The sequence below is a fragment of the Narcine bancroftii genome, chromosome 3 (assembly GCF_036971445.1).
Source record: "Narcine bancroftii isolate sNarBan1 chromosome 3, sNarBan1.hap1, whole genome shotgun sequence".
In the NCBI taxonomy this organism is placed as follows: domain Eukaryota; kingdom Metazoa; phylum Chordata; class Chondrichthyes; order Torpediniformes; family Narcinidae; genus Narcine; species Narcine bancroftii.
The window spans coordinates 118612520-118638715 of record NC_091471.1 but is presented as its reverse complement, the minus strand read 5'-3'; the positions used below and the strand labels follow the sequence as shown (position 1 = coordinate 118638715).

The 26196-nt window shown below is 37.2% G+C and overlaps 1 long non-coding RNA gene across 1 annotated transcript; it reads right to left on the bottom strand.

The window, feature by feature from the left end:
- Window positions 1-1408: 1408 nt before the first annotated feature.
- On the bottom strand, window positions 1409-13301 carry LOC138756206 (uncharacterized). The gene is made up of 3 exons (XR_011352858.1): window positions 13160-13301; window positions 3340-3505; window positions 1409-1665 (listed from the first exon to the last, which is right to left on the bottom strand). It is a non-coding gene; the product is annotated as an uncharacterized lncRNA (long non-coding RNA).
- Window positions 13302-26196: the final 12895 nt, after the last annotated feature.

The window sequence follows — 26196 nt, the reverse complement described above, 5'->3', positions numbered from 1 at the left end:
CTTCCTTTGGAGTTATGAAACTGTGCACATAACAAGTAAATTAAGTATGACCACATTAAGCAATCCCTTACTAATCACCTATGGCAAAGTGAATACTTAAAGTGGTATGTGAGTGAAAAGAAAAAGGTTGAGGAAGAGCATGAGGAGTTTGAGGAGATTTTGTGCATCAATGAAGACTCTTGAAAATTTCTACAGGTGTACCTTGGAGAGCATTCTGGCTGGTTGCATCACTGTCTGGTATGGAGCTGCCAATGCACAGAACAGAAAAAAAAGTCTCCAGAGAGTTCTTAACTCACCCAGCGATATCACAGACACCAGCAATATCACGAACAGGGTTTTCAGAAAACAACCTCTATCCTCAAGGACCATCACCACCCAGGCTATGCCCTCTTCACATTGCTACCATCGGAAAGGAGGTACAGAAGCCTGAAGATGAGCACCCAGTGGCACAAAAACAGCTTCTTCCCCTCTGCCATTAGATTTATGAATGAACAATAAACCACAGACCTCACTTTTTCCTATTTTCTTGCACTATTTATTTGTTTTTAAAATTTAATTCCTAGCAATATTAACAATGAGATGCTGCTGCAAAGCCACAAATTTTGTGACATGTTCATGACAGTAAATTCTGATTCTGACATCATTACACTATATCTCTCTTCATTATTCAGCTCAGCACAAGGAGCTATGAGCTCTGGCTCCATGATCAACTCCAATCACCCAATGGTTTAGGGTCTAATGTGGCAATGAGATGGATTAGGTCACTCCATCATGTGCAGGATACTCAGCTCTGCAGGAAAGCCCTGTATTCACTCTGTCTGTCAGAGAGAGTATGCGTTAAGATGTAACTCACACCCGAGCAGAGTCAATGCCATGACAGCAATGAACTCTGCGAATAATGCTGCAGAGATTATGTTTTTATACATAATTCAAGGTGAAACCCAGCCATATGGGGTTTTCATTATATATTTCACCAATTTTGATAATTTTTCTTTTGCCAGTCATGCCACAAAAGAAGGCTATCATTTCACAGACATTTACAACTTTACTCAGGCCCAATGAATGACCAGTTTGGGAGAGGAACATTCAAGGTGTTGGGCTAACAGATCAAAGTGCTATCAGATATTGATACATGTACAGAAGACCCTTGCTCTTATTTGAAATTAGCTGAATAAAGTTCGTGACAGTAAGCATTTTTTAAATAAAATATTCTGTTAAATTGCAGCAAATATATCATTAATATTCATTTTCACAGAAGACAAAGTTTCACATTCCTGCAGCAGGTGTTTCAAAGAACAGGCAGCTGTAAAGATTATACTTGCTTTTATTTTTATAGTTTGAAGAACACTGAAACAGCAGATGCCATCTTGAGCAATGAGAAGCTCGAGGGACTTAATAGGTCAGGCAGTATCTGTGGAGTGAAATGTTCATTCAACATTTCATGTCTGGAATCACTGTCTCGATAAAAACGTCCTGATTTGACATTGGGATTGCTGACCAGTTGACTCCCTCCAGCTTCTCCTTATCGTGCTTTATTTTTACGATGGTAGATGTCATTGAGGGAAGCACTTCAGATCATTGTCATTCTCCCTAACTTGCAGTCACAATCATTTCAAGAGGTATGGTGCCTTTCTTTAATCCTGGGATGGAATTTCATTACATTTCCTACGGAAAGCATCCAGCAGCAAGAAAGAGATCAACAATTTCATTGTGCAGCAGGATTCCCTATAGCACATGACATAATTGACTTGACTCTTGGCTATTCATGTCCCTGTCCCAAAAGCATTATTATTCAAGAACTGAGAAAGGACCTAATCTCTCAATATATTATCTTCAGATCCCAGGCACCGACTCATGGATATCACCAATAATTACCCTAGCAGCATCCAAGATTTATGCATTGTGCAAATGTTAGCACTGGCATCATTTGATATACTACTCAGAACTACTGTGGATAATCTAAAACAAGAACTAAAATGTGATGTAAAGCAACATACATAGCCATTAAGACTGTATTGGAATGGATATTTGGCATTGCAAACAGATTTTTTTTTTCATTTAATATGTTGTCCTTAAAGCAGCATATCTTTCATGTTATGCTTTCTAAAACAGATGTCATAATCCTATCAGTTTTGCAGGACTGCTGTACATATTTGATGTTGATCGTGCTCTGCATTTCACTGGTAATGGGCACAAGAAGCCAGCAGTCAGATTAGTGGCTGCTGCTGGTCACTAAGGGAATGATAATTACATGATTGATTAGGTGTGGGCGAGTGTGAGCTACAATAATCTTCCATCATTCACCCATGATTGCTGGTCGCACTCCAAAGCACTTTACCTATGGCTTAGCTCATGAGGTGATTAATCAGACATTTAGACACTGTTCTAAATCTCCTCCCCAAACAGGTGGAATCAAACTGCTGATTGTAATCAGGAGAGACCGATACGTCATTTTATTTTCCAGGTGTCTAGTAATAGAAAGACTTCATCTATAAAGTGTTTTACTTCCATTTCAAATTGTACCATACCTGATTTAAAACTTTTGAGTTTTAGGTGTTATAATATAGGAATTATTATTATAACCTGCAATATGTTAATAGCCAAATTATTTGTTTTAGAAATGTTAATTGAAGGATAAATAATGACCAGGATATCAGAAAAAAATATTTCTCTTCCTTGAAAATGTGTTTGATCAGTGGTTCTCAACCTTTTTCTTTCCACTCACGTACCACTTTAAGTAATCCCATTGCCACAGGGGCTCTGTGATTAGTAAGGAATTGCTTCAGGTGGTATGTGAGTGGGAAGGGAAGGTTGAGAATTATTGCTCTACACCCATATTTTACTGAAATGTTTTGCTTGAGAAAAAATTGTCACTGGCCAATTTCCTTTGGAGTTATGAAACAATGCACAATGTAAATTAAGTATAACCACCTGAAGCAATCCCTTACTAATCACAGAGCTCCTATGGCAAAAAGGTTCAGAACCACTGGGTTAGATGATCTGCTGGATAGAAGCTGCCTGACCCACATTGTTCCTCCAAAGCTCATTGTTTACTCAATATTCCAGCATCTGAAGTCCTTATTCTTAGTGTTGAATTACATTGAGTTAAGAGATTGTTATATAATTTAACATAACTAGCATTACATCATCTGATCACTCCTCTCAGTTACAAGCTTAACCTATATATTTATGGCCTTTATGGTGATCAATCTGTTATTGATCAGCAATATATAATCTTTTGGCAAATAACTGGGTTACCCTTTTCTGACTGTAGGGTCCATGAGGTGGATGCATTGTCTTTTAAGATTAAACTATATTAGCTGTTATTAGTTGTCTCACCAACAGCCCCTTTGATCTCTAACTCAGATTTACGTTCTCCCAACCATGATGCAACACATTACAGATCCTCCTTGATAAATCCACAGACAATATGATCTTGAATATGCTGTATCTTCTCTCAGTTAGTTTCACATTTGTCTTCATACTGTTTCAATGGATCACAGATCTGTAACAAAGTTGAAAACAGATTGAAGTCTCTTGCATGCAAACAAAAATCAGCAAAACGAGACAAAAACTAATTTTTCAAGTCACGAAGTACAGCCACAAAATTATCTATTCCTTCCCATACTATGAAACCACTTTTATAGCTTGGAGCTAAACAAAAGAGGTTTGCAGACGATGGGACAAGTGCAAAATACAAATGTGCTGAAGAAACTCAGCAGGACACATAGCATCTACAAGAAGCAAAGGATAACCAACAATGTAGTCTTGAGCCCTTCGTCAAGGTATGATTTTTTGTGATATTAAAATTTGGAATCTCTTTCAAGTTCCATCAAGTTTGATTAGAGTTAACTTGCATGAAGATTCTCTTGCTCCACTAAACTTTCCCTCAAAGTGATTTGTCTTCCTTGGACTGATATATAAAGAGCCTAAGAATGCCCAACCTCAATGGTATTTCATTAAAAACCACTATGTTGCATTGGGAAATGTCTTCATTACCAAATATTGCCCTCTACTTCCAAAAAGGTTATTGGCTATATACATGTTGACAATACATTTGATTAAAATATTAATAAAAGTAGATAACTTTTTAGATCAATAATTCTACTAATTTAGAGAAAAAAAAAGCCCAGGAATGTAGCAAAGCTAAGTTGTTGAACATAGGAATCTCTGCTCCTTTAGCTGACAATCTCTATAAGCCATAATAATTTAAAGTGCCCATAGGCATATGAGAATCCCTAAAAGGGCAATGTGATATATGAGTATTATTGTGTATTATTGAATACTATAATGGAACATCCTCCTTTACAAATTTGAAAAGTAATAAAAATGCAGATACTGGAAATCTGAAATAAAAACATAAACTTCTCGAAACACTCAGCAGTTCAGATAACATCTGTGGAAAGAGAAACTGTCAACATTTCCAGTTAAAGACTCTTCTGAGGAAAATGAGAAAAATGTATATGCATCACAGAGAAGGCAGTGGGATCATGACTAGGACAATTATATGTCAAGTCAATTATCCTATATGTGTGATAGGATGAAACCAAAGTTTCTGTGGAGATACATCTTATAAGTTTTCTGGTGAAATGGGTTGATGGCTTGATTCATCATTTTGTTTATTACAATTTAAAGTGGCACACAGAATAATTAAGTCCAAACTTAAATTATCCCATTTTTATGCAGATGTTGATCCACTGTGTGAAAGGTGTAAAATTTTAGAGGCCTCACTAATTCAGCTGTTTTGAGAATGTCCCAAATTAGGAAGCTTCTGTGAGACTAATTTTCAATCTTTATCAATGATTTTCAAGACTAAAATAGATCCATGCCCTTTAATTGCCTTGTTTGGCTTAATTCGCATCCAATTATACATTTGTTGGCATCCCAAGAGAAGGTTTTAGCTTTTAGTAAGATAATAGCTAGATGGGGGTAATAATGAAGTGGAAAGATTACCTTCCACTGACTCATGGGGACTACATGACATAATGGCTTATTTAAGTTTAGAAAAAAATCAAATACAATATCAAAGATAAAAAGTTCCAGTTTGAAAAGATATGGTGTCCATTCATAGATTATTATCATGGTTCGCAGTTTTAGATGATTTGGCTGCTGCAGCAATGCTCCCTCTAACTTCCAGAGGTAGCGATCCAATCAATTTTCATTGTTCTTTCTCTTCTCTTTGTTTACTTTTATAAGTAACCTTGATTAAAGGGAGGGGTTAGAAAAGGATTTTTTTTTTCTATTTTTTTTAAATAAGCTGATTGATTAGAGTTTATATAAATATTTGACATTATACTAAGTTATGAGCAGAAGGTTGATAATGTAATTCAAGTGATTTTTAATTTGTTTAACAATATTAATCAATAATTAGTAATGAAAATTAGAAATTGCAAATTAGTGCATTTTGCCAGTTATTTAGTCTGTTATATTAAAATGATATGTATATGGGATTATTATATTGAATTATATTTTTTAACAATTAAAAAGAAATGGATTGATAGGGACTCTTAATCCATGAGATCAGTATACAGGAATTTGTAGATGGTATTTGATATGTCACAGATGTGAGTTGGGAAGATCTGGACAAGGAGAGAATGGGATAGAAAAAGGTGAAGTAAAGAAGTCTCATGTCACTTAAGGAATAGGCCCATAAGGATATACTTAATTTGTATATTTTGGGAGAAGGTAAATTAAGAACAACCACTAGGTAGTTAAGGCTGGAGATTATTAAGCAAGGAAGAGATTAAATTCTTGGTTATCTTTTTCTTCCACTTTTCATCTACTATCTGCACCCTTTCATCTTTCTCTACATTGACCATCTTCCCTTCATACTCTTTATCTTGATATAGGGTCTGAACCTAAAATATGCATATTCCCTCACTTTCATCTCCTTGGCCTGCTGAATTATTCCAGCTGTTTGTTTTTTTTTGCTCCAGATTCCAAGCATCTGAAATGTCTCGTGTCTCCAAGTTATTTAACTTGTTTCTGAAAGCTTGCGTGTATGGATTTGCTAACAAAATCCCTTGTATAACAAAGGCAACACTTTAACAAAGTTTAGATTTACTACCAAGTATTTTGCAACATCCTGAGATCATGAAAATATTTCTATAATTTCCTTCTTATCAAAACACTTTCCATGTGCTTATTCTTATCCATATTCCCTTTGTCCTATCCATGATCCCACTGCCTTCTCTGGAATTTAAGAATGCAAGAGAGGACAATCAATTATTTGGTTGTGTTAATATCAAACAGCTAAATTAATTGTTAAAAACTTGTCTATAGTACCAGGTAAATACAATACTTTACCTCTCTTCAATGTATTGATATAAAAATAAAATTCTCTTTCCTGCTTTTTAACTGAACCTTTCCTTCGAATATATTTGCTCACTTTCCTAAATAGCAAAAAGCCAACATGAAGCCATTAATTCTGTTCAATTTCCCTGCTGGCTTCCAATTGCCTTCTGAGCTCAGTTCAATGAACAACCTATGAAACCACCATCAACAGCTCCCCTCCAGTGCATCCAAAGGTTGCTTGTGGCTCACTGTCAGAGGGAAACAAAGAATGCAGACATTTGTGAGGCTTTAATAATATTATAGTAGTTTAGTTGGAAAGTTCACAAAAAATACTTAGAATTCTCTCTTCTCCAGAATAGTCTCATTTTTTTTAAAGGGGGCTCCAGTAGTTGTTTATGTGTGGGATAAAATGGCAAGTGTAAACAAAAGATTACTTCATTCAGAAAAAAATGGATCTTGTCCATTATCAAAGGAACAAAGCATAATCTGTCTTGACTGAGATACACCCAATAATCAAAGCTACTATCAATGAAAGTACTTGAAATCTTAAGTTCAAATTAAGTTTATGTTCAAATTAACAACTTGTGCCATTTGGCTGGTCTCTCCCCAGATATCACAGAAATAATCAAATTTGGCTTTCTTTTGGCAGTGTGGGCTTGTGGGCCAGAAGGGCCTGTTACCGAGATATATCTCTAAATTTTAAAAAAAATTCTGACAACTGGTATCATTCTTCCCCTTGCTAGTTATTAATCAGAAGGTAAATTTTATCAGATAAATGATTCCAAATATGTAGCAGGTACCTCAGATGTGTTGCGCCTGATAGGAGCTAACAAAGAAAATATTATTTAAAATGAAGAATTAACTTTGGTTATTTGTTACAAATGATACTATATTTCTGTTGTGTTTAACTCAGAATCAGAATCATGATTTATTGTCATGAACAAGCTATGAAATTTGGTGTTTGCAGCAGTTTCATAGAGCAAACATTCTTATTATAACCATCTTATGACATTACTATATATGATAATAATATTAATAACAAAAAGTAAGGCAGTGTCTTTCGTTCTTTGATTACTAAGGAATATTATGGCAGTGGGTAAGAAGCTGTCCTTGTGTCACGGAGTGTTCATCTTTATGCTATTGTACCTATTCCCTGATGGCAGCAGAGTGAAGAGGGCATGGCCTGGGTGGTGGGGGTCTTTGACGATAGAGGCTACTTTTTAATACACTGCAGCATGTAGATATCCTCGATGGAGTGAAATCCAGTGCCTGTGATGTTGCAGGCTGAGTTAACAACACTCTGGAGTTTATTCTTGTCCTGAGAGTTGGCATCTCCTTACAAGGCAGTGATGTAACCAGCCAGAATGCTCTTCACAATACACCTGTAGAAATTTATGAGTCTTCGATGACATACCCACACACAGACACCTCACAGTGTATAGCCACTGATGAGCCTTCTTTGGGATTGCATCAATGTGGAGGCTCCAGGACAGATTCTGCGAGATGTCGATACACAGGAATTTGAAGTTTTTGACACACTCCACTACTGAGCCCTTGATGAGGACTGGGTCATGTTCTCCTACTTCCTCCATAATTATCTCCTTGGTTTGCTGACATTGGGCACAAGGTTGTTGTCATTACACCATTCAACTATCGCCATCCTGTACACTTCCTCATTGCCATTTGTGATTCTGCCGACAACTCTGATGTTATCAGGAAACTTGTAGATGGCATTAGAATTGTGCCTGGCCACACAGTTGTGGGTGTATAATGAGTAGTGAAGTGGGCTAAGCACCATCCTTGGGGTGTGTCTGTTGATGATCATGAGGAGGTGACATTGTTTCCAATTCGTACTGACTGTGGTCTTCCAATAGAAAGTCAAGGATCCAGTTGCAGAGTGGGGTACAGAGGCCTAGAGTTTGTAGCTATTGACCAGCACTGAAGGATTAATGGTATTGAAGTATTAATAGAACTTGCTGTTTTATTTGCCCCTAAACAGCCCATCCAATAAAGTGAAATGCCATTTGTTACTCCAGCATACTGATGAGAAATGACAGAATCCTTTTTTAGTATATATTAATAAATTAGACAGAATCTCCAGTTTTCTGAAGGAGTGAATGGGATATCAGTTTAACATTCTGCTACCTGAATAATGCAACATTACTTTGCTAATGTGTCTGTCTGTCACCCTGGATTTCAGTGTTCAAAACACAGAAACATATTCAAATAGTGAGCACTGAGGATATGCAACAACCTGAAATGAATCAACCCATGAACTTCCCTTTGTGATTTAATATTGGTAACATGTAAAGTACAAACTCAGGGTTAATGATGATAAAATCCTGTATGTATCCTTGTTCCTAAAAACAATGAGCATGACTGCAGTCTTTTTTACCAACCAGATTTTAATACATTTCAAGATTTAAATTTGATTTAAATTCTTGGAAGTTACTATGTTGAAGAATCTTTACTGGCACCAACATACTCATGGTATTATGAAGAAAGCACATCAGCACCTTTACTTCCTCAGGATCTTGCGGAGGTTTGTCATGGCCTGGCAAATTTCTACAGATGTGATGTGGAAAATGTGATGACTGGGTGCATCATGGTCTGCTATGGGGACACAATATCCCTTAGTGTAAAGCGGTCCAAAAGGTAATGGACATAATCCAATGTGTCACACACAAAACTCCCTACTATTGACAACATCTAAAAGAAACGCGAATGTCAAAGAGCAGCACAAATCATCAAGGATTCACACCATTCATCAAACACTTTGTTCTCACTGCTACTATCAGGAAAGAGGTATAGGTACCACAGGACTCACACAACCAGGTTCAGGAACAGCTTCTACCCCTCCACCATCAGACTCCTCAACCACAAACTCAATCAGGGACTAATTTAAGGACTCTTGCACTTTGTTGCTTTTTTCTCCTCTTTGTATTTCACAGTCAGTTGTTTACATTTGTTTATTTGTTTACATGTGTATGCTGTGCACAGTTTTTTTTGCATCAGTGGTAATGCTGCCTCACCCACAGGAAAAAGAATCTCAGGCATATATGTGATATTATATATATCTATATATATTTATATATATATATAGATATATATACTCTGACAATAAATCTGAAATCTGATTTCAATCAAAATTTTAAAAAATTGAAATTTCACAATTCAATATTTATCTCTTCGTTTGTACAAAAGTCACATTTTAAATTTCTTTTTGAAATGGATGTAACCCAAATCTAACTCCAGATGGACCCAAAGACAATTATTTTTTTCATGTCTATTTATTTATTTATTTATTTTAATTTTTCACACTATGAACCATACTGATCAAAATACACACAAACATTTCCCTCTTGAATATACACAGTGTCATTTACTCCCCTTTTCCCCCTCCCTTCCCTCCCTCCTCTTCACCTCCCCTCCCACCCACTCAACTTTCAACATATATGATACATTAAACCTATTAAACAATGTCATCACACAATGAAAATAAACAAGAAATTTGTGTCATCTACTTTTACATTCTGGGTCAGTTCATTTCATCTTCTTCTACTTCTGTCATTTTAGGTGGTGGAGGTCCGCGGTAGGATTTCTCTGTTGTGTTCCATGTACGGTTCCTAAATTTGTTCGAATACTGTGATGTTATTTCTTAAATTATATGTTATTTTTTTCCAGTGGAATACATTTATTCATTTCTATGTACCATTGCTGTATTCTCAGGCTATCTTCTAATTTCCAGGTTGACATAATATATTATTTTGCTACTGCTAAGGCTATCATAATAAATCCTTTTTTGTGCTCCATCCAAATCGAGTCCAAGTTCTTTACTTCTTATATTACTTAGAAGATCTCTGGATTATTTGGTATGTTGCTTTTTGTGATTTTATTTAATACCTGATTTAGATCTTCCCAAAACTTTTCCACTTTCTCACATGCCCAAATTGCATGCACTGTTATTCCTGTTTCCTTCTTACAGTGAAAACATCTGTCTGATACTGTTGGGTCCTATTTATTTAACTTTTGGGGCATGGTGTATAGCCTATGTAACCAATTATATTGTATCATGCATAATTATATTGTATTTCTCATAGTTCTGGAGTATAGCTTTTCCCATGTTTCATTCTTTATCTTTATGTTTAGATCTTGTTCCCATTTTTTGTTTGGGTTTACAGCTTGTTTCCTCATGCTCTTTCTCTTGCAGTTTGATGTACATGTTTGTTATAAATCTTTTAATTATCATTATGTCTGTAATCACATATTCAAAATTGCTTCCTTCTGGTAACCTCAGCCTGCTTCCCAATTTGTCCTTCAAGTAGGTTTTCAGTTGTTGGTATGCAAACATTGTACCGTGAGTTATACCATTTTTGTCCTTCATTTGTTCAAAAGATAATAATTTATTTCCCGAAAAACAATTTTCTATTCTTTTGATCCCTTTTCTCTCCCATTTTCTAAAGGAAATGTTATCTATTGTGAAAGGGATTAATTGATTTTGCGTCAATATTAATTTTGGTAGTTGATAATTTGTTTTTTTCTTTTCTACATGAATCTTCTTCCAAACATTGAGCAGATGATGCAGTACTGGTGAATTTCCATGTTGCACCAGCTTTTCATCCCACTTATATAGTATATGTTCAGGTACCTTCTCTCCTATTTTAGCTAGCTCTAATCTGGTCCAATCTGGTTTTTCCCTTGTTTGATAAAAATCTGATAGGTATCTTAATTGTGCTGCTCTATAATAATTCTTAAAGTTTGGTAGCTGTAAACCCCCTTGTCTGTACGATTCTGTTAATTTATCTAGCGCTATCCTCGGTTTCCTCCCCTTTCCATAGGAATTTCCCTATTATTTTCTTTAGCTCCTTGAAGAATTTCCCTGTTAGGTGAATTGGTAACCACTATTCCCACATCTAAAATTCCCTTAACCCAAATGTCCCCCTCTCTCAGAGTTGGCCCTTGTCCCTTGCCAGGCAACCACAACTCCCCTCTCCATTTGGATATTTTTTTTCATGTTGTGCCGATCTACCATAGGCATTGGTTCACACTTCCAAAATAATTAGTGATGTGTAAGTACTGGTATTTTCACCTGATGGAAGAATAAAATGTCATTTTAATCTGTATTCCCTCTTGCCCTTTGCAGTGTTGATTGAAATTTTGACCAGTATGCTGAACTTTGGAATTTGACTTTATTGATTTAAATATCCGAAAAAATAACCAACACTACATAGGTAATTTTGTGACATGAATTGCCAGTGAGCATAGACTCCTCAGGAATCCAAACCTGAAACATTATTTCCTGCATGTTAGATTTCTTTTTGACCACTTTGCTAATAAATCATCCATTATTCCAAGACTACACGTTTTGTTTGTTCAATTTTTGCTCAATTTGCACATTTACTCTTATTTATGCATAAATTAATATCTAAGTCTATCACTATAGTTTCCAAGAATAAAAACGACATTGTTTTCACAAATCACTCAATAAGATATTAATTCTAATTTCATTAATTGAAATACCAGTAGCTATATCCTAACTATGGATAACATCAACCAAGTAATCAATGCAACAAGAAATAAGTTTTATGATTAACTAGCCACCCGAGACTTATTAGAAGAATAAATGTTTTTGGACAAGAAGAGTATCCCACCCACCCTATCTCTACTATCTCTTCCAATTCCCTGTTCTTTTCTCACAAGTTTGCCATTTATTTTTCTAAAACATATATCTATTTAATTGTTTTTCCATTTAAAAGGGTTCCCCTAAAAGGATGATATTTCTGGTCCAACTTTTGAAGCTCATTAATAGGACAAAGAAGATTAATCTTATTTTAACTGTCCATTGTTTCACCTTTTCAGCATTTTTGTTGTTCTTAAATGGGAAAGTCTGTAGACACTGGGATTGAAGTGCAATGCAAAAACATGCAGGAGAAACTCAGCAAGTTATGTAGCATTTATAAGAAGAAAATGGTTTTCAGGTCAGAGCCCTGCACCTGCCTGCTATTTGATCATACCTTCACAAAGGGCTCGGGCCCAAAATATTGGTTACCCTTTCCTTCCTATAGATCAGTGGTTCTCAACCTTTTTCTTTCCACTCACATACCACTTTAAGTATTCCCTATGCCATAAGTGCTCTGTGATTAGAAAGGGATTGCTTAAGATGGAATGTGGGTGGAAAGAAAAAGTTTGAAAACAGGTTTTAATCATACCTAATTGACTTGTTATGAGCACAGTTTCATAACGCCAAAGGAAATGGGCCAATGACATTTTTTCTCAAGCAAAATATTTCAGTCACAATTGGGTCGAGAGCAGCGATTCTCATCCTTCCCTTCCCTCACATACCACCTGACTAATCACAGAGCACCGATGGCATAGGGATTACGCAGCTGACGTGGACATTTACCCCTCCATAAATCTTCGTCCGCGAAGCCGAACCAAAGAAAAGAAATGTGAGTGAAAAGAAAAAAAGGTTGAGAATCATTGCTTTTGACCCAATTGATATTGAATGTCATTGGTCCATTTCATTTGGAGTTATGAAACTGTCCACGTAATGTGTTAATTCGGTATGATTAAAACAGTGGTCTTCTAACTTTTTCTTTCCACCCACATAGCACCTTAAGCAATCCCTTACTAATTACGGATCACCTATGGCATAGGGAGTTCTTAAAATGTTATGTGAGTGGAAAGAAAAAGATTGAGAACCACTGCTATGACTTTCTCCAGAGCATATGTGCAATCCTGTTGTTCTGCCCATTAACCTCTGCACTTTTACTGTTACCCAGACAAACTTGTTCCTCTCCAGTTCCAATTAACAATTTTGGACTTGAAACATTAACTGTTTCTCTTTCTGCTGATGCTTTCTCACCTGATGATTTGTTTTCTAGCAAGATCTGGTTTTTTCATCAGCTCTCCATTCAGCATCTTCAGTCTTCACTTTATTTTCATCCAATTAAATCATTACTGGTATGGACTCCAGCTTCATGAAGACACAAGAAATAGAAGATGCTGGAATCTGGAGTAAAACAAAACTGCAGGAGGTATTCTGCTCAACTTTCTATTTCCTCGAGTTGTTCTGTTTTAATCTCACTTTATTTTCTTCCTTCTGGTAAATGTTACTTAAATATAATGATCTAACAATGGAAATATTATTTATACATACATATATATAAAACATCCTTGCACATTAAATCATAGATATTAGATTGTTAGCTCTGCTCCAATTACTGCTGGTTATTTTTAAATATTTAGCACACCCTGATGCCTTCCTAATCATTGCATGTAGTGCCATACAACCAGACCAATCTGAGAAGTTTCTGATAAAGGTCCATCAACATATCACATGCACAACCAGAGGAGCCAACATACTTTCATGGCATGGTGGGCATAGCAGTTAGGGCAATGCCTTTACAGCACCAGGGATCGGAACTGAGGTTCCAATCCTGCGCTGTCTGTAAGGAGTTTGTATGTTCTCCCGGTGAATGTGGTTTTTTTCCCTGGGGGATTCACTTTCCTGCCACCCATCAAAACGTACCAGGGGTGGAGGTTAATTGGGTGGCACAAACTCATAGGCCAAAATGGCACAAATTCATAGACCTTGCTGTACGTCTAAAAATTAAAAGAAAATAAATTAAAAAAAAAATATTTGACCATAAGGAATGTTTACCAAGCCATCCCACACCCACTCTTTGGCAAGTCTGATCACCTGGCTGTACTTCTGCTCCTGGACTACAAGCAGAGACTGAAGTCTACAAAACCAGTGGTGGAGACGATAAAGTACGGTCGAGAGAAGCTGAAGAGTACCTGCAGGACTGCTTTGAATTGGTGGACTGGACCATATTCAAGGGTCTATTTTAAAATCTGAATGAATATGCTACTATTTTCTCCAACTTTATCTGAACCTGTGTGGATGAATGTGTGCCTACGTGTTTGTACCAGGAGTACTCCAACTAAAGACAGTGGATGAACCAAAGGTTTCGCAGCCTGCAGAGAACTAAATTGGTTGTGTTTAAGACCAATGATCCAGATTTCCATAGAAAGGCCAGGTATGACCTATGGAAGGCTATCACAACAGCAAAAAAACAAGCCTGAGTGAAGTTAGAAAAAGAATCTGACATGCACCAGCTATGGCAGAGCTTGCAGGCCATTACATCCTACCAGGTGAAACCTCACATTATAAATTGCTGTTATGTTTCTCTCCCTGATGCGCTGAATACCTTTTATGATCACTTTGAAAAAGGAAATTCAACCATGCCAGTGAGAATCCCTACAGAATCTGGCAACCCTGTGATACCTGTTTGAGAGGCTAAAGGAACATTCTTCAAGTGGGCGAATCCTCCTTGCAAGGTGTCAGGAACTGATGGTGTACTTAGCAGAGTACTGAAAATCTATGCCAACCAAATAGCTGGAGTGTTTATGGACATTTTCAATCTCTCACTGCTGCAGTCAGATCTTCCCACCTCCTTCAAAATGGCAGGATGAGCTTCCTCAATGCCTACCACCCACTAGTACTCATGCCTACTGCAATTAAATGCTTTGAGAGTTTGTTCGTGGCCAGAATGAACTCATAGCCAAGCAGAGACCAGGACCCACTGCAATTTGCCTACCACCACAATCGTTCCACCACAGATGGAAAGATTGTTTTTCAACACACCCTTGAAATATCTAGACCACCCCAATGCATACACCAGGCTGTATTTCATTGATTATAACTCAGCTTTCAACACTATAATCTCCTCGGTATTGGTCTGGTCAGCAATATTCATAACATGCACCTTTGAACCTTCCCCTGCAAATGGTTCCTTGACTTCCTCATTGGAAGACCAGAGTCAGCGCTCATCAATAAATAGTCCTGGCTAACAATCAACATAGGTGCACCTCAATGATGCATGCTTAGCCCACTGTTCTGCTCCCTACCAATGTCATCTACCAATTTGCCGATGACACCACAGTTGTCAGCAGAATGACAGATGGTAATGAGGAAATGAACAGGAGTCACAACAACAACTTTGCACTCAACGTCAGCAAAACTAAGGAATTTATTGTGGATGTCAGGAAGTGGAAACCAGGGTAACACAAATCAATTTTCATTGAGGAGTCAGGAGTGGAGAGGATAAAGAACTTAAAATTCTTGGGTGTCAACATCTCTGAAGATCTATCCTGGGACCATCATGTCGATGCAATCATGAAAAATGCTTGCCAGCAGCTATATTTCATTAAATGTTTGAGGAGATTTGGTATCTCATTAAAGATGCTTGCAAATTTCTACTGGTTTGCCATGGAGAGCATTCTGACTGATTGCGTCACTGTCTGGTATGATGTGTCAATGCACAGGAGAAGAACAGAATACAAAGGGTTGTAAACTCGGCCAAAGCCATCATGAACATTTGTCTTCACTCCATTAACAACATCTATAAGAGGCGGTCTCTCAAGATTACAGCCTCCTATCATCAAAGACCCTCACCACCCAGGCCATACCTTTTTCTGACTGCTACCATCAGGAAAGAGGTACAGGAGCCTGAAGACACACACTTAACATTATGAAAACAGCTTTACCACCTCTGCCATCAGATTTCAGAAAGGACAATGGACACTACCTCATTTTTTCTCTTTTGCATTATCATTATATCTCCCTTTCTTAAAAAAAATCTAGCTTGAAATGATAGTGATCATGTTTGCATGGCCACTAGCAAGGCCTTGATTATAATTCCTGTTTGATTAGACTTGGCTGCAAGTAGGGGGCTGACACAACATGCAAGATCTGTAGTGGAGGCTTGCAGCCTCATGGCCTGCCTCATGGTGCTATTTACAACAACATTAAAGGACCTTTTCCTTCATCCATGTGTTGTCTCAGAACTCACACATATGAATACAAGATGAAACATGGTGCCAGAAGTGGGATAAGGATTTTGCTTCCTTTGTATCTTCAATCACTGATAGATCCACCCTGCAGTTCCAGTACTCTGAAACATATTGTGAGTAGTCCTGCTACATGTTGGGCCATCCAACCAATTTTTTTTTTTCTCATTTTTGTTTGTCTCTGATTTTATGAGCTCCATTTTTTCTTCTGATATGGGCAGTGCACTTATTATCATGTCCACAAATGTGTTCACATCTTCATCCATTTTGGTATTTGCTGGCTGGCTCATGTCAACAGCTCTAGACAATGTGTCTGCTGTATTCATTAGCTTACCCAGAGTGTATGCCACATTCAATGTATAGCGTTACAACATTCTTTGTATTCTAGTGGACACTCATTTAATGGCTTCTGGAACTATGCAATCAAGGGCTTATGGTCAGTCTCTACACTGATTTCTTGTCCTGACACAAATTGATGAAATCTTTCACAGGTGTATGTGATGCTGAGCAGCTCCTTTTCAATTTGAGAAAATCATGAATCTGCATCTGTCATTGAGTGTGATGCATATGTAGTGGGTTTCCAGTCATCGTATTTTTGCAGAAGAACTGCATTGAGCCCACTATGTGATGCATCTGATGATATCTTGATGTGTCTCGCTGGGTCGTAAAACCTCAGAACTGGTTCCTCTGTGAGCAGTTTCTTTAGTTCACTCCATGACTTTTCATGGTCATGATCCCACTCCCATTCAATGTTCTTTTCTGTTCGTCTTCTCAATGGAGCCATCTTTTCTGAGAGGTTAGATATGAATTTACCCAGATAGATGACCATTCCATTAAACCTCTGTACATCCTTTTAGCTTTGTGTCTTTGGCTTGTTCCCAATGACAGACACCTTTCTGGGATCTGGTCTGATGCCTTTACTGCCATTAATATCTCCTACAAATGTTAGTTCTGTCACGCCAAGCTGGCATTTCTCTCTATTCGGCTTCAGGTTTGCTTTCCTTGTTGCTTCCGGCATTTTCCTTAGTCTCTCATCATTCTTCATTCTCTTGGTTCCCCATACTATGATGACATCCATTGAGGTATCAACTCTGTCCAGGTATTCATGGACCCAATGGATAATTTTATGATACATTTCAGGAGCTGAGGCAATTCCGAATGGTAACCTTAGGAATCTGTATCTGCCAAACGGACAATTGAATGTGCACATCCTTGAACTTGGTTCATCCAATTTTAACTCCCAAAATCTTGATGATGCATCTAACTTGCTGAAAAACTTTGCATTTGACAAATGTGACATTATTTCTTCATGCATCAGAAGCTTAAAGTGGTCTCTCTTTATTACTCTGTTTAGATCTCTAGGATCCAGGCAAATTCTAAGTTTTCCATTCTTTTTTGTCCACAATGACAAGTGAACTCACCCACTCTGTTGGCTCATCTATCTTCTGAATAACATTCAGGCTTTCCATCCTGTCCAACTCTGCTCTTATTTGCTTTTGAATCACATATGGAACTTTTCTGCATGGATGTATTATTGGTGGCACACTTTTATCCACTCTGATTGTGTGTTCTCCTGGAAGGCAGCCTAGATCCTAAAATAGGTTATGGTACTCTTTCATGAGTTCATCATAGACTGTCACTCCTTCACTTTCCACAACAAGGACTCTTTTTACCAGGTTCAGTTTCTCACAGCCTGTTAAACCTAGTACGGCCTGTACATCCTTTGGTATCATGATGAATGCTGGCATGTGCTCTTTGTCCTTGTCATTGTGTTTCACTTTGCCTCTCAAATGTCACATTACATTTAAGGATGCAGTATGACTCAAACTATTCCATTATTTTTTTCCCATTTCATTTTGTCTCCTTTAGCAGCAAATGTTAAGTCATTATACACCTCCAGGGCTTCATCAAGCAAGAAAACTGACACTTTAACTTTATCACTTTTTCATCAGCTCCAACTGCCACTAAATACAATCCAGAATGTTATTTACATCTGTTCCAATTTTCTGCCACATTACCTATCAGATGAAGTTTTGCAGGTGGATGTAATCCTTCCATTTTTCACTTTGTTATCTTCTTTTCAATGATCAGCTGCTGACTTTAGATTTTCCTTTTAATGTATTTCTTTTTAATTACCTTCATCCCACTCCTTTTCTTCTTGTATTCCTATGTGTGAGTTCTTAGACAACACATGGGTGATGGAAAACGGTTCTTTACTTTAAAGTTGTTGTAAACAGGACCAGGAGGCATGCCTCCATTACAGATATGGCATTCTGTGTCAGATCCCTGCTGGCAGTCAAGTCCAATCAAGCAGGAACTATAATCAAGACCTTGCTAGTGTCCATGCAAACATGATCACAATCATTACAAGTCTAGGGTGGGGGTCAATTGGTGGGGAGGTATGAATGCATGAGGGAATCATGGAGTGAGCAATCCCTATGGAAAGCAGAGAAGGGAGGAGAGAGGTAGATGTGTCATGTAGTGGGATCATGTTATGATTGCTGAAAATTATAGAGCGTGCTCATATTCCCACCCATCCTGCCACCATTTTGTTCACACACCTGCCAATATTTTTCCATAACTTGACGAAGAGCTAAAGCTTGAACTGTTGGTTAAGTATCTTTATCTTTGCTTTTTAAGGTACACTGAGTTTTTCCATCATTGTATTTTTACTTTTTTGCATTTATTCTCAGTTAGGTACTTCCTAATTACTGTCAAAACAACCTCAGAAGCAAATAACTTAGGTTTGTCCCAAGTACTTTGCTGATTGTGGGCATTGATGTTTTGCTCATGTATGCCTGAATTTTTCCTTCAGTTTGTCGAACTTTCTGATGTCTTTTGTTTGATTCCTCTCCCCATCTGTTTGTGAGCAATTTTTTTTTTCGATTTTAGTACACCACTTTTAGAGATTATACAAACAGGAACCAATAATTTTAATGAAGGATTTTTATTTTGGATTAGAATAAGCAGTCTAATTAACTGTATACCATAATTATCTAAATGAACAGAACAATCTTTTACAATGATGAACTGGATTTTTGTCTATTTGGACTTAGGCAATCACTCAACCCTCGACATTAATTTTCTTGCACTCTTGTTTGTGAGTCCTGATGTGGCTAATGAAGCCCATATAGGAATATCAGACTCCTACACAATGGGACAGTTGGTGGGTAGTTTTAAAAGTCTGTGCTGTCCTGAATGCTACTTCACTTTAAGGCACCAAAGGCTGGAGGTTGCCAAGGTTCAGTGGGAATGTTGAATATTTTTAAAGAGGCTTAGAGCATGACCTTAAATCTTTTCCTCTATCAGCCTGCCAATCTTTTCCTATGACAGAGTCTGTAATATCGTTTTCATTTTCGGAGTCTAACATTAGGTATTTGAATGATCTGTTCAGCACTGGCACTGAGCGATACCGGCTAAAGAGATCACATTGATGTTGATTTGGTTGAATTTTCAATTACATTGAAAGATTTTGCAGGAAAAGCTTCTGTACCCATTGTTCAGTGTCTTTTCATGCCTGCTGCAGGTAGTCCAGGACTCAGAAGTAAACAGGAGGGTAAGAAGACTGCTGTTCTGCAGTCCATAATTTTCTTTTTGCCTGATTAGTTTAGATCTATAATTATCTTTTTCCTCAGTTAATCAAAGGTAGCTCTATGATATTGAAGGGAGCAATGAATTTTATCATTGACATTTGATTTTACTGATAGATGGCTTCTGAATATTGAAAGTGGTCCATGTTTTCACATAATTTGCCAAGGTATTATGGTTGAAGGTTTTGGCTTTGTGGATGTTCTCCATGACAAGTCAGCCTCAGAGTATGTGTAAATGCAAGCATCATCTGTATACTGCTGCTTGACTACTGAGGATTGGGTTACCATGGTTCTGGATTGTAGTTGCCATAAGATGAACAATTTCCTTAATTCAAAAGATTAGCTTCACTGATGGGGAGATTGTTGGAGGTGAGATGCAACACCAAAAGACTGAGAAATGTGTTGGGGACAATGATGGAGCCTGTTGACATGGTGTTCAATGTGAATGGCTCTGCAGTTGATCCACTGATTAAAACAATGTCTTATAGAGCAAGTGTAAGAGCATAGCTTGCCTTATTCCCTTCCCATAGGATGCCCAAAGGTCTCATTTACTTCTTGGAGTAGTGGTTCTCCCATCATTCTTGAGGCAGTGACCATTTTGCCAATAAACGTGGTCCATGAGCAGACTACCAGGTTTTAACCAGGGGATTGATCGGAAGGGATAATCCCCAGATTGCCTTGATGGCCACCCGAGAGCACACATAATTTGGAACAGTTCAGTACATACTAAGTATTCTTTTAATATAGCAAAAGATTTAAATATTTTATTTTAAAAGTATATTTATGTAAATTAATAAAAACATTAATATTAATTAGTGAAAGCAAATAAAAACAAATCATTTAAATGTTTTACATTTTTTATGGTGCATAAACCTAATTCAAAAGAATGAGGAGGCTCTAGATAGACTTGCTATGTGGCAGTGGGAGGTCAACTGAATGACTGTATATCAATCCTCCATGGTGCAATCCAGTCAAAAAACTCCCGAGCCAAATAAAATGTAAATCATATTAATGATGAATATCAAGCCAGATAAACATAAAAACTTAAAATTTGTAAGCAATTGTTATAGGATGGAAATCATTGCAGTCTAAACCACAAAGCAACCATCAATATTCCATTAATAAGTAAGGATGGCCTCAATAAAGTGATTGGTTGGAAAACTAAATGCAAGAGATACATCTAGAGCATGTACAGCAACGAGTGGATAACCTGATGTAACAAGCTCTGTTTTTTTTCACCACAAATTCTGCCAGAACTGCTGAGAAGTTCTCAGATTTTCTATTTTTTCTTTCAGTGTTTGTCATTATTTTTCTTTCTAATGTTACAGAGCCAAGTCAGTTTTGTTTTATTCTTTACATTGAACTTAATTCTATAAAGTCAATGGTATGAATTTCAGAGGTTAAATATCTATGACATTAACCAACGTCCTTTTACTGGCGCTTGGATGAATTTCCAGCTGAGAGCAAACTTGTGAAATCTATTCATTGGGAAAGTAAGGATCAGAATTACAATTTATTGTTTTGCAGAAATCATGAAATTTGGTGTTTTGCAGCAGAATCTTAGTACAAACAGACATACTATAACCATTTTACGACATTATTGTGATTATATTCATTTTTATAATCACAAAAATAGTGCAAAAAAGTAAGGCAGTGTCTTTTTCAGGAGTCTGATGTCAGTGGGGAAGAATCTGTCCTTGTGCATTGAGTGCTCGTCTTTAAGCTCCTGTACCTTTTTCCCGATAGTAACTGAGTGAAGAAGGCATGATCTGGGTGATGGAGGTCTTTGGGGATAGAAGCTGCTTTTTTTTAAGACACTGTCTTATGTAGAATTCCTCCATGGAGTGAAGTCTGTTGCCTGTGATATCGCAGGCCGAGTTAACAAATCTTTTGAGTTTATTCTAGTCCTATGTTTTAGGGCCTCCATACTAGGCATGATTCAACCAGCCAGAATCCTCTCCACAGTACACCTTTCGAAGTTTACAAGGTTCTTTGGTGACATAGCGAAAATTATATGGTGTTAAAAAAACTAATTCCTGTTTATGTATAACCAACTTATACCACAAGTAGGTAACATCTCTAGCAGCCATAATGAACACAATCAAAGATGACTAAAGAGACATAGAACGACATGAATGTTAAACAAAATCATCAAACAAAGTAAGTAAAAAACCTGGCTTTCATGTGTATATCAGCACACAGGACCCAACACTCCCATCACCACTTCATCAGTAAACATCGATGCAAATGCCCCCCAAAATGATTTCCCCTTTTCCATTACTTATTGTCATCCATTCACTTCCCCAATAGGAAACATATTTTGTAAACTACTACTGATGAAGGATTCTCTTGGTCTGCCAACTTCTAGTGGAACATAGCTATCCAAACTTTACTGAGTAAAAGCCAAATGAAACTTCACTTCATGGAACACCACAAAATGTTCACCTCTTTTATTTGTAATCTATTCATAATGATATTTCATAAATATTAAGATCACCAAGGCAAAAAAAACTATATCGCTGAAAATAGAACTTATATCAAAACAACTTTAAATACAATTATCTAACCAATATTTTCAAATGACAGATTGACCTAGACTCCATAAAGTTTGACTTTAACCATGTCTTGTAAAACACTTTGAGAAAGCAACATTCGTAATGATAATCTAGTATCCTTGAGCAGTCACTCTGCTGTTCCAATAAAATTTTTAAAGATGAGCTGGATATGACCACATCTGCCAAAAAAAATTGCCTTTGCTCTCAATAAATGTTCTTGAATTGTTATCTTTATTAAAGATTTTAATAATTTCTTTAACATGGATGTCAATTTAATAGACGTAATTTACTTGAATCATGCCTTGGACCTATTCTAATCATTGAAAAAAGTGTTAGTTATTAGTTCACTCATGCCACAACTATGCCCAGTTGCATGCTTGGATAATTGTGCCACCCGTGTTTTAACCAAAAGTTGACATGTTTTAAATTACATGATGAACATTTTTTGTGCTTAAGACAAAGCTGCAAGACAAGGAGGTCAGCTGCAGGAAAATTGTTCTATGCTCTGGATTTGGTATAGGAAGTGTGAGTCACTCCACTAGTAGAAGGATGTGGTAGCAGGAGAAATTTGATAGGATATTGCCTAGAATGCAGGGTAGTTGCTGCTTGGACATATTGGTTTAATCTCATTGGAATATAAGAGGCTGCTGGGGTGACACTGCGGAGGTTTAGAATATTATGAGAGTCTATACCCCAGGGCAGCAGAGTATAGAAAGGAGACCTGAGGAGAACGTTTTTCACACAGGAGGCAGTGTTAATATGGAATGAGCAACCAGAAAAGGTGATAGTGGAAAATCCAGCACAATTTTTTTAAAGTAATTTGGACAAGGTATTTGATTAGAAAAGAAATGGAGAACTGCAGGAAAATTGGATTAAGGTAGGTTAAATATCATATTTGGCCTGGATGATATCGACAAAGGGTTTTTTTTTAGTATTGTACGATGCTATGATTTTTTTTTAAACAAATTAACTAGGATGCTTTAATGAACTAACTATGTAAGATGTTACATTAGTATCATTTGGGTTGACAAGCACATAGAGGAAGTAGACAGAAAGGCAAATGAAGAAAAAAACTGGTTTTGATTGCAAGGGATATAAAAATGGGGAGATTTTATGGAACTTTTCAGAGTGCTGATGAGATTGAGCCAGGAGTACTGCACACTGTTCTGTTCTTCTTCTTTAAAGAAGGATAGTTTTGAATTGGATACATGTTCATTTGGTTGATTGCTGGATTAAAAGGGTTGATTTACAAAGAAAGGATAACCAGGGTTGGGTCTTTGTTTATTTGAAGTTTAGAACAATATATTGTAATGGAATAAGTGAATAAAATACATGTTTAAAAGGGGGAATATAATTAGGTAGTCTAGGACACTTTTCACAAGAAACATCACATTACAGAAACAGACAGAAACAAGAATTGAAACTGAAATAAATATGGGGAATATAGAGATTACAAAAGGTGTAGTTTTAAGGCTTTTGAAGAATATAAAGGTGGATAAGTCTCCGGGACCAGACGGGATCTTCCCCAGGACATTGAGAGCAGTGAAGGAGGAAATAGCAGAGGCTCTAGCGGTAATTTTCCAAATGTCATTAGAGATGGGGATAGTGCCGGAGGATTGGCACATTGCGCATGTGGTTCAGTTATTTAAAAAGGGTTCAAGGAGGAAGCCTGGCAACTATCGGCCTGTAAGTTTGACGTCTGTGGTAGGTAAATTAATGGAGAAAATTCTTAGAGAGAGTACTTATAAACATCTGGATAGACAGGGTCTGATCAGGAGCACTCAACATGGATTTGTGGGAGGAAGGTCATGTTTGACCAATCTGATTGAATTTTTTGAAGAGGTGACTAGGAATGTGGATGAGGGTAGCGCAGTGGATGTTGTCTATATGGACTTCAGTAAGGCCTTCGATAAGGTACCACATGGAAGGTTAGTTAGGAAGGTGCAGTCTTTAGGTATAAATTTTGAGATAGTCAAATGGATTGAACATTGGCTGAAAGGGAGAGGCCAGAGAGTGGTAGTGGATAATTGTCTGTCAGGTTGGAGGCCAGTGACCAGTGGTGTGCCTCAAGGATCTGTATTGGGCCCATTGTTGTTCGTTATTTACATTAATGATCTAGATGATGGGGTGGTGAATTGGATTAGTAAATATGCAGACGATACTAAGATAGGTGGAATAGTGGATAATGAAGAAGGTTTTCAAGGATTTCAGAGGGATTTGGGCTGCTTAGAAAAGTGGGCTGAAAAATGGCAGATGGAATTTAATGCTGGTAAGTGTGAGGTGCTTCATTTTGGTAAGAAGAATCAGAATAGGACATACGTGGTAAATGGGAGAGCATTGAGGAATACAGAAGAGCAGAAAGATTTAGGAGTAACGGTACATCGTTCCCTGAAGGTAGAAACTCACGTGAATAGGGTGGTGAAGAAGGCTTTTAGTATGCTGGCCTTTATCAATCATTGCATGGAATATAGGAGTTGGGAGGTGATGTTGAGATTGTATAAGACGTTGGTGCGGCCTAATTTGGAGTTCTGTGTGCAGTTCTGGTCGCCTAATTATAGGAAGGATATAAACAGAGTGGAGAGAGTGCAGAGAAGGTTTACCAGAATGTTACCTGGGTTTAAGCATCTAGAGTATAGGGAGAGATTGGACAGATTAGGTCTTTATTCTTTGGAGCGTAGAAGGTTGAGAGGGGATTTGATAGAAGTATTTAAGATTATGAAAGGGATAGACAGAGTGGATGTGGATAGACTATTTCCGTTAAGAGGAGGAAAGATTAAAACAAGAGGACATGAGTTAAGAATTAAGGGGCAGAGGTTTAGAGGTAACATGAGGGGGAACTTCTTTACTCAGAGAGTGGTAGCCGTGTGGAATGATCTTCCGGGAGAAATAGTGGCGGTGGAGTCAATTGTAGTATTTAAGAAAAGGTTGGACAGGTATATGGATGAGAAGAAGATGGAGGGTTATGGGCATTGTGCAGGGAGGTGGGACTAGAAAGGGGTGTTTGGTTCGGTGCAGACTAGAAGGCCTAATGGCCTGTTTCCGTGCTGTAATTGTTATGTTATGTTTTTGAAACAAAAAGGAGGGGGGTGGAGATGAAAAGCTGCTGCAATCAGTGCAAAGCTGCAGAGTACAAGCAAGGATGCAGAGTGAGAGCCAATAATTAGTGCAAGGACAGAGTGAAAAGCCTGCTAAAGATCCCTTTACAATAATGGTTTTGAGTTCCGAGTTGAGCCTGTTCAAAATCTCTGTGTTGGCTTGTTGGTGTGTTTCTCCTGAAATAGAGGGAAAAAAATGTACTGTTGTTCCCATTTCCTTCTTACAGTGAAAACATCTATCTGATAATGTTGGATCTGATTTTGTTTTTACTTTTGGGGTGTGATACTGTGTAACCTTGTGTTTATTATATTCTTCATAGTTCCAGAGCATAACTTTTCCCATGTTTCATTTTTTATCTTTATGTTGAAAACTTTTTCCCACTTTTGTTTGGGTTTATAGCTTACTTCATCATTTTCCTTCTCTTGCAGTACATGCAATTTGGGCATGTGAGAAAGTGAAAAAATTTTGGGAAGATCTAAATCAGGTATTAAATAAAATCACAAAAAGCAACATACCAAAAGATCCAGAGATCCTTCTTCTAAGTAATATAAGTAAAGAATTAGGCCTCAAACTGGATGAAGTGCAAAAAAAAAAAAAATTATTATGATAGCCTTAGCTGTAGCCAAAAAATGTATAATGTCAACTTGGAAATCACGTTGGTACATAGAAATGGTACATAGAAATGAATAAATGTAGTCCATTAGAGAAAAAAAAAACATATAATTTAAAAAATAAAGTCACATTATTTGAACAATTTTGGGAACCGTACATGGAACACAACAGAGAGGGTTTGCCTCGGACCTCCA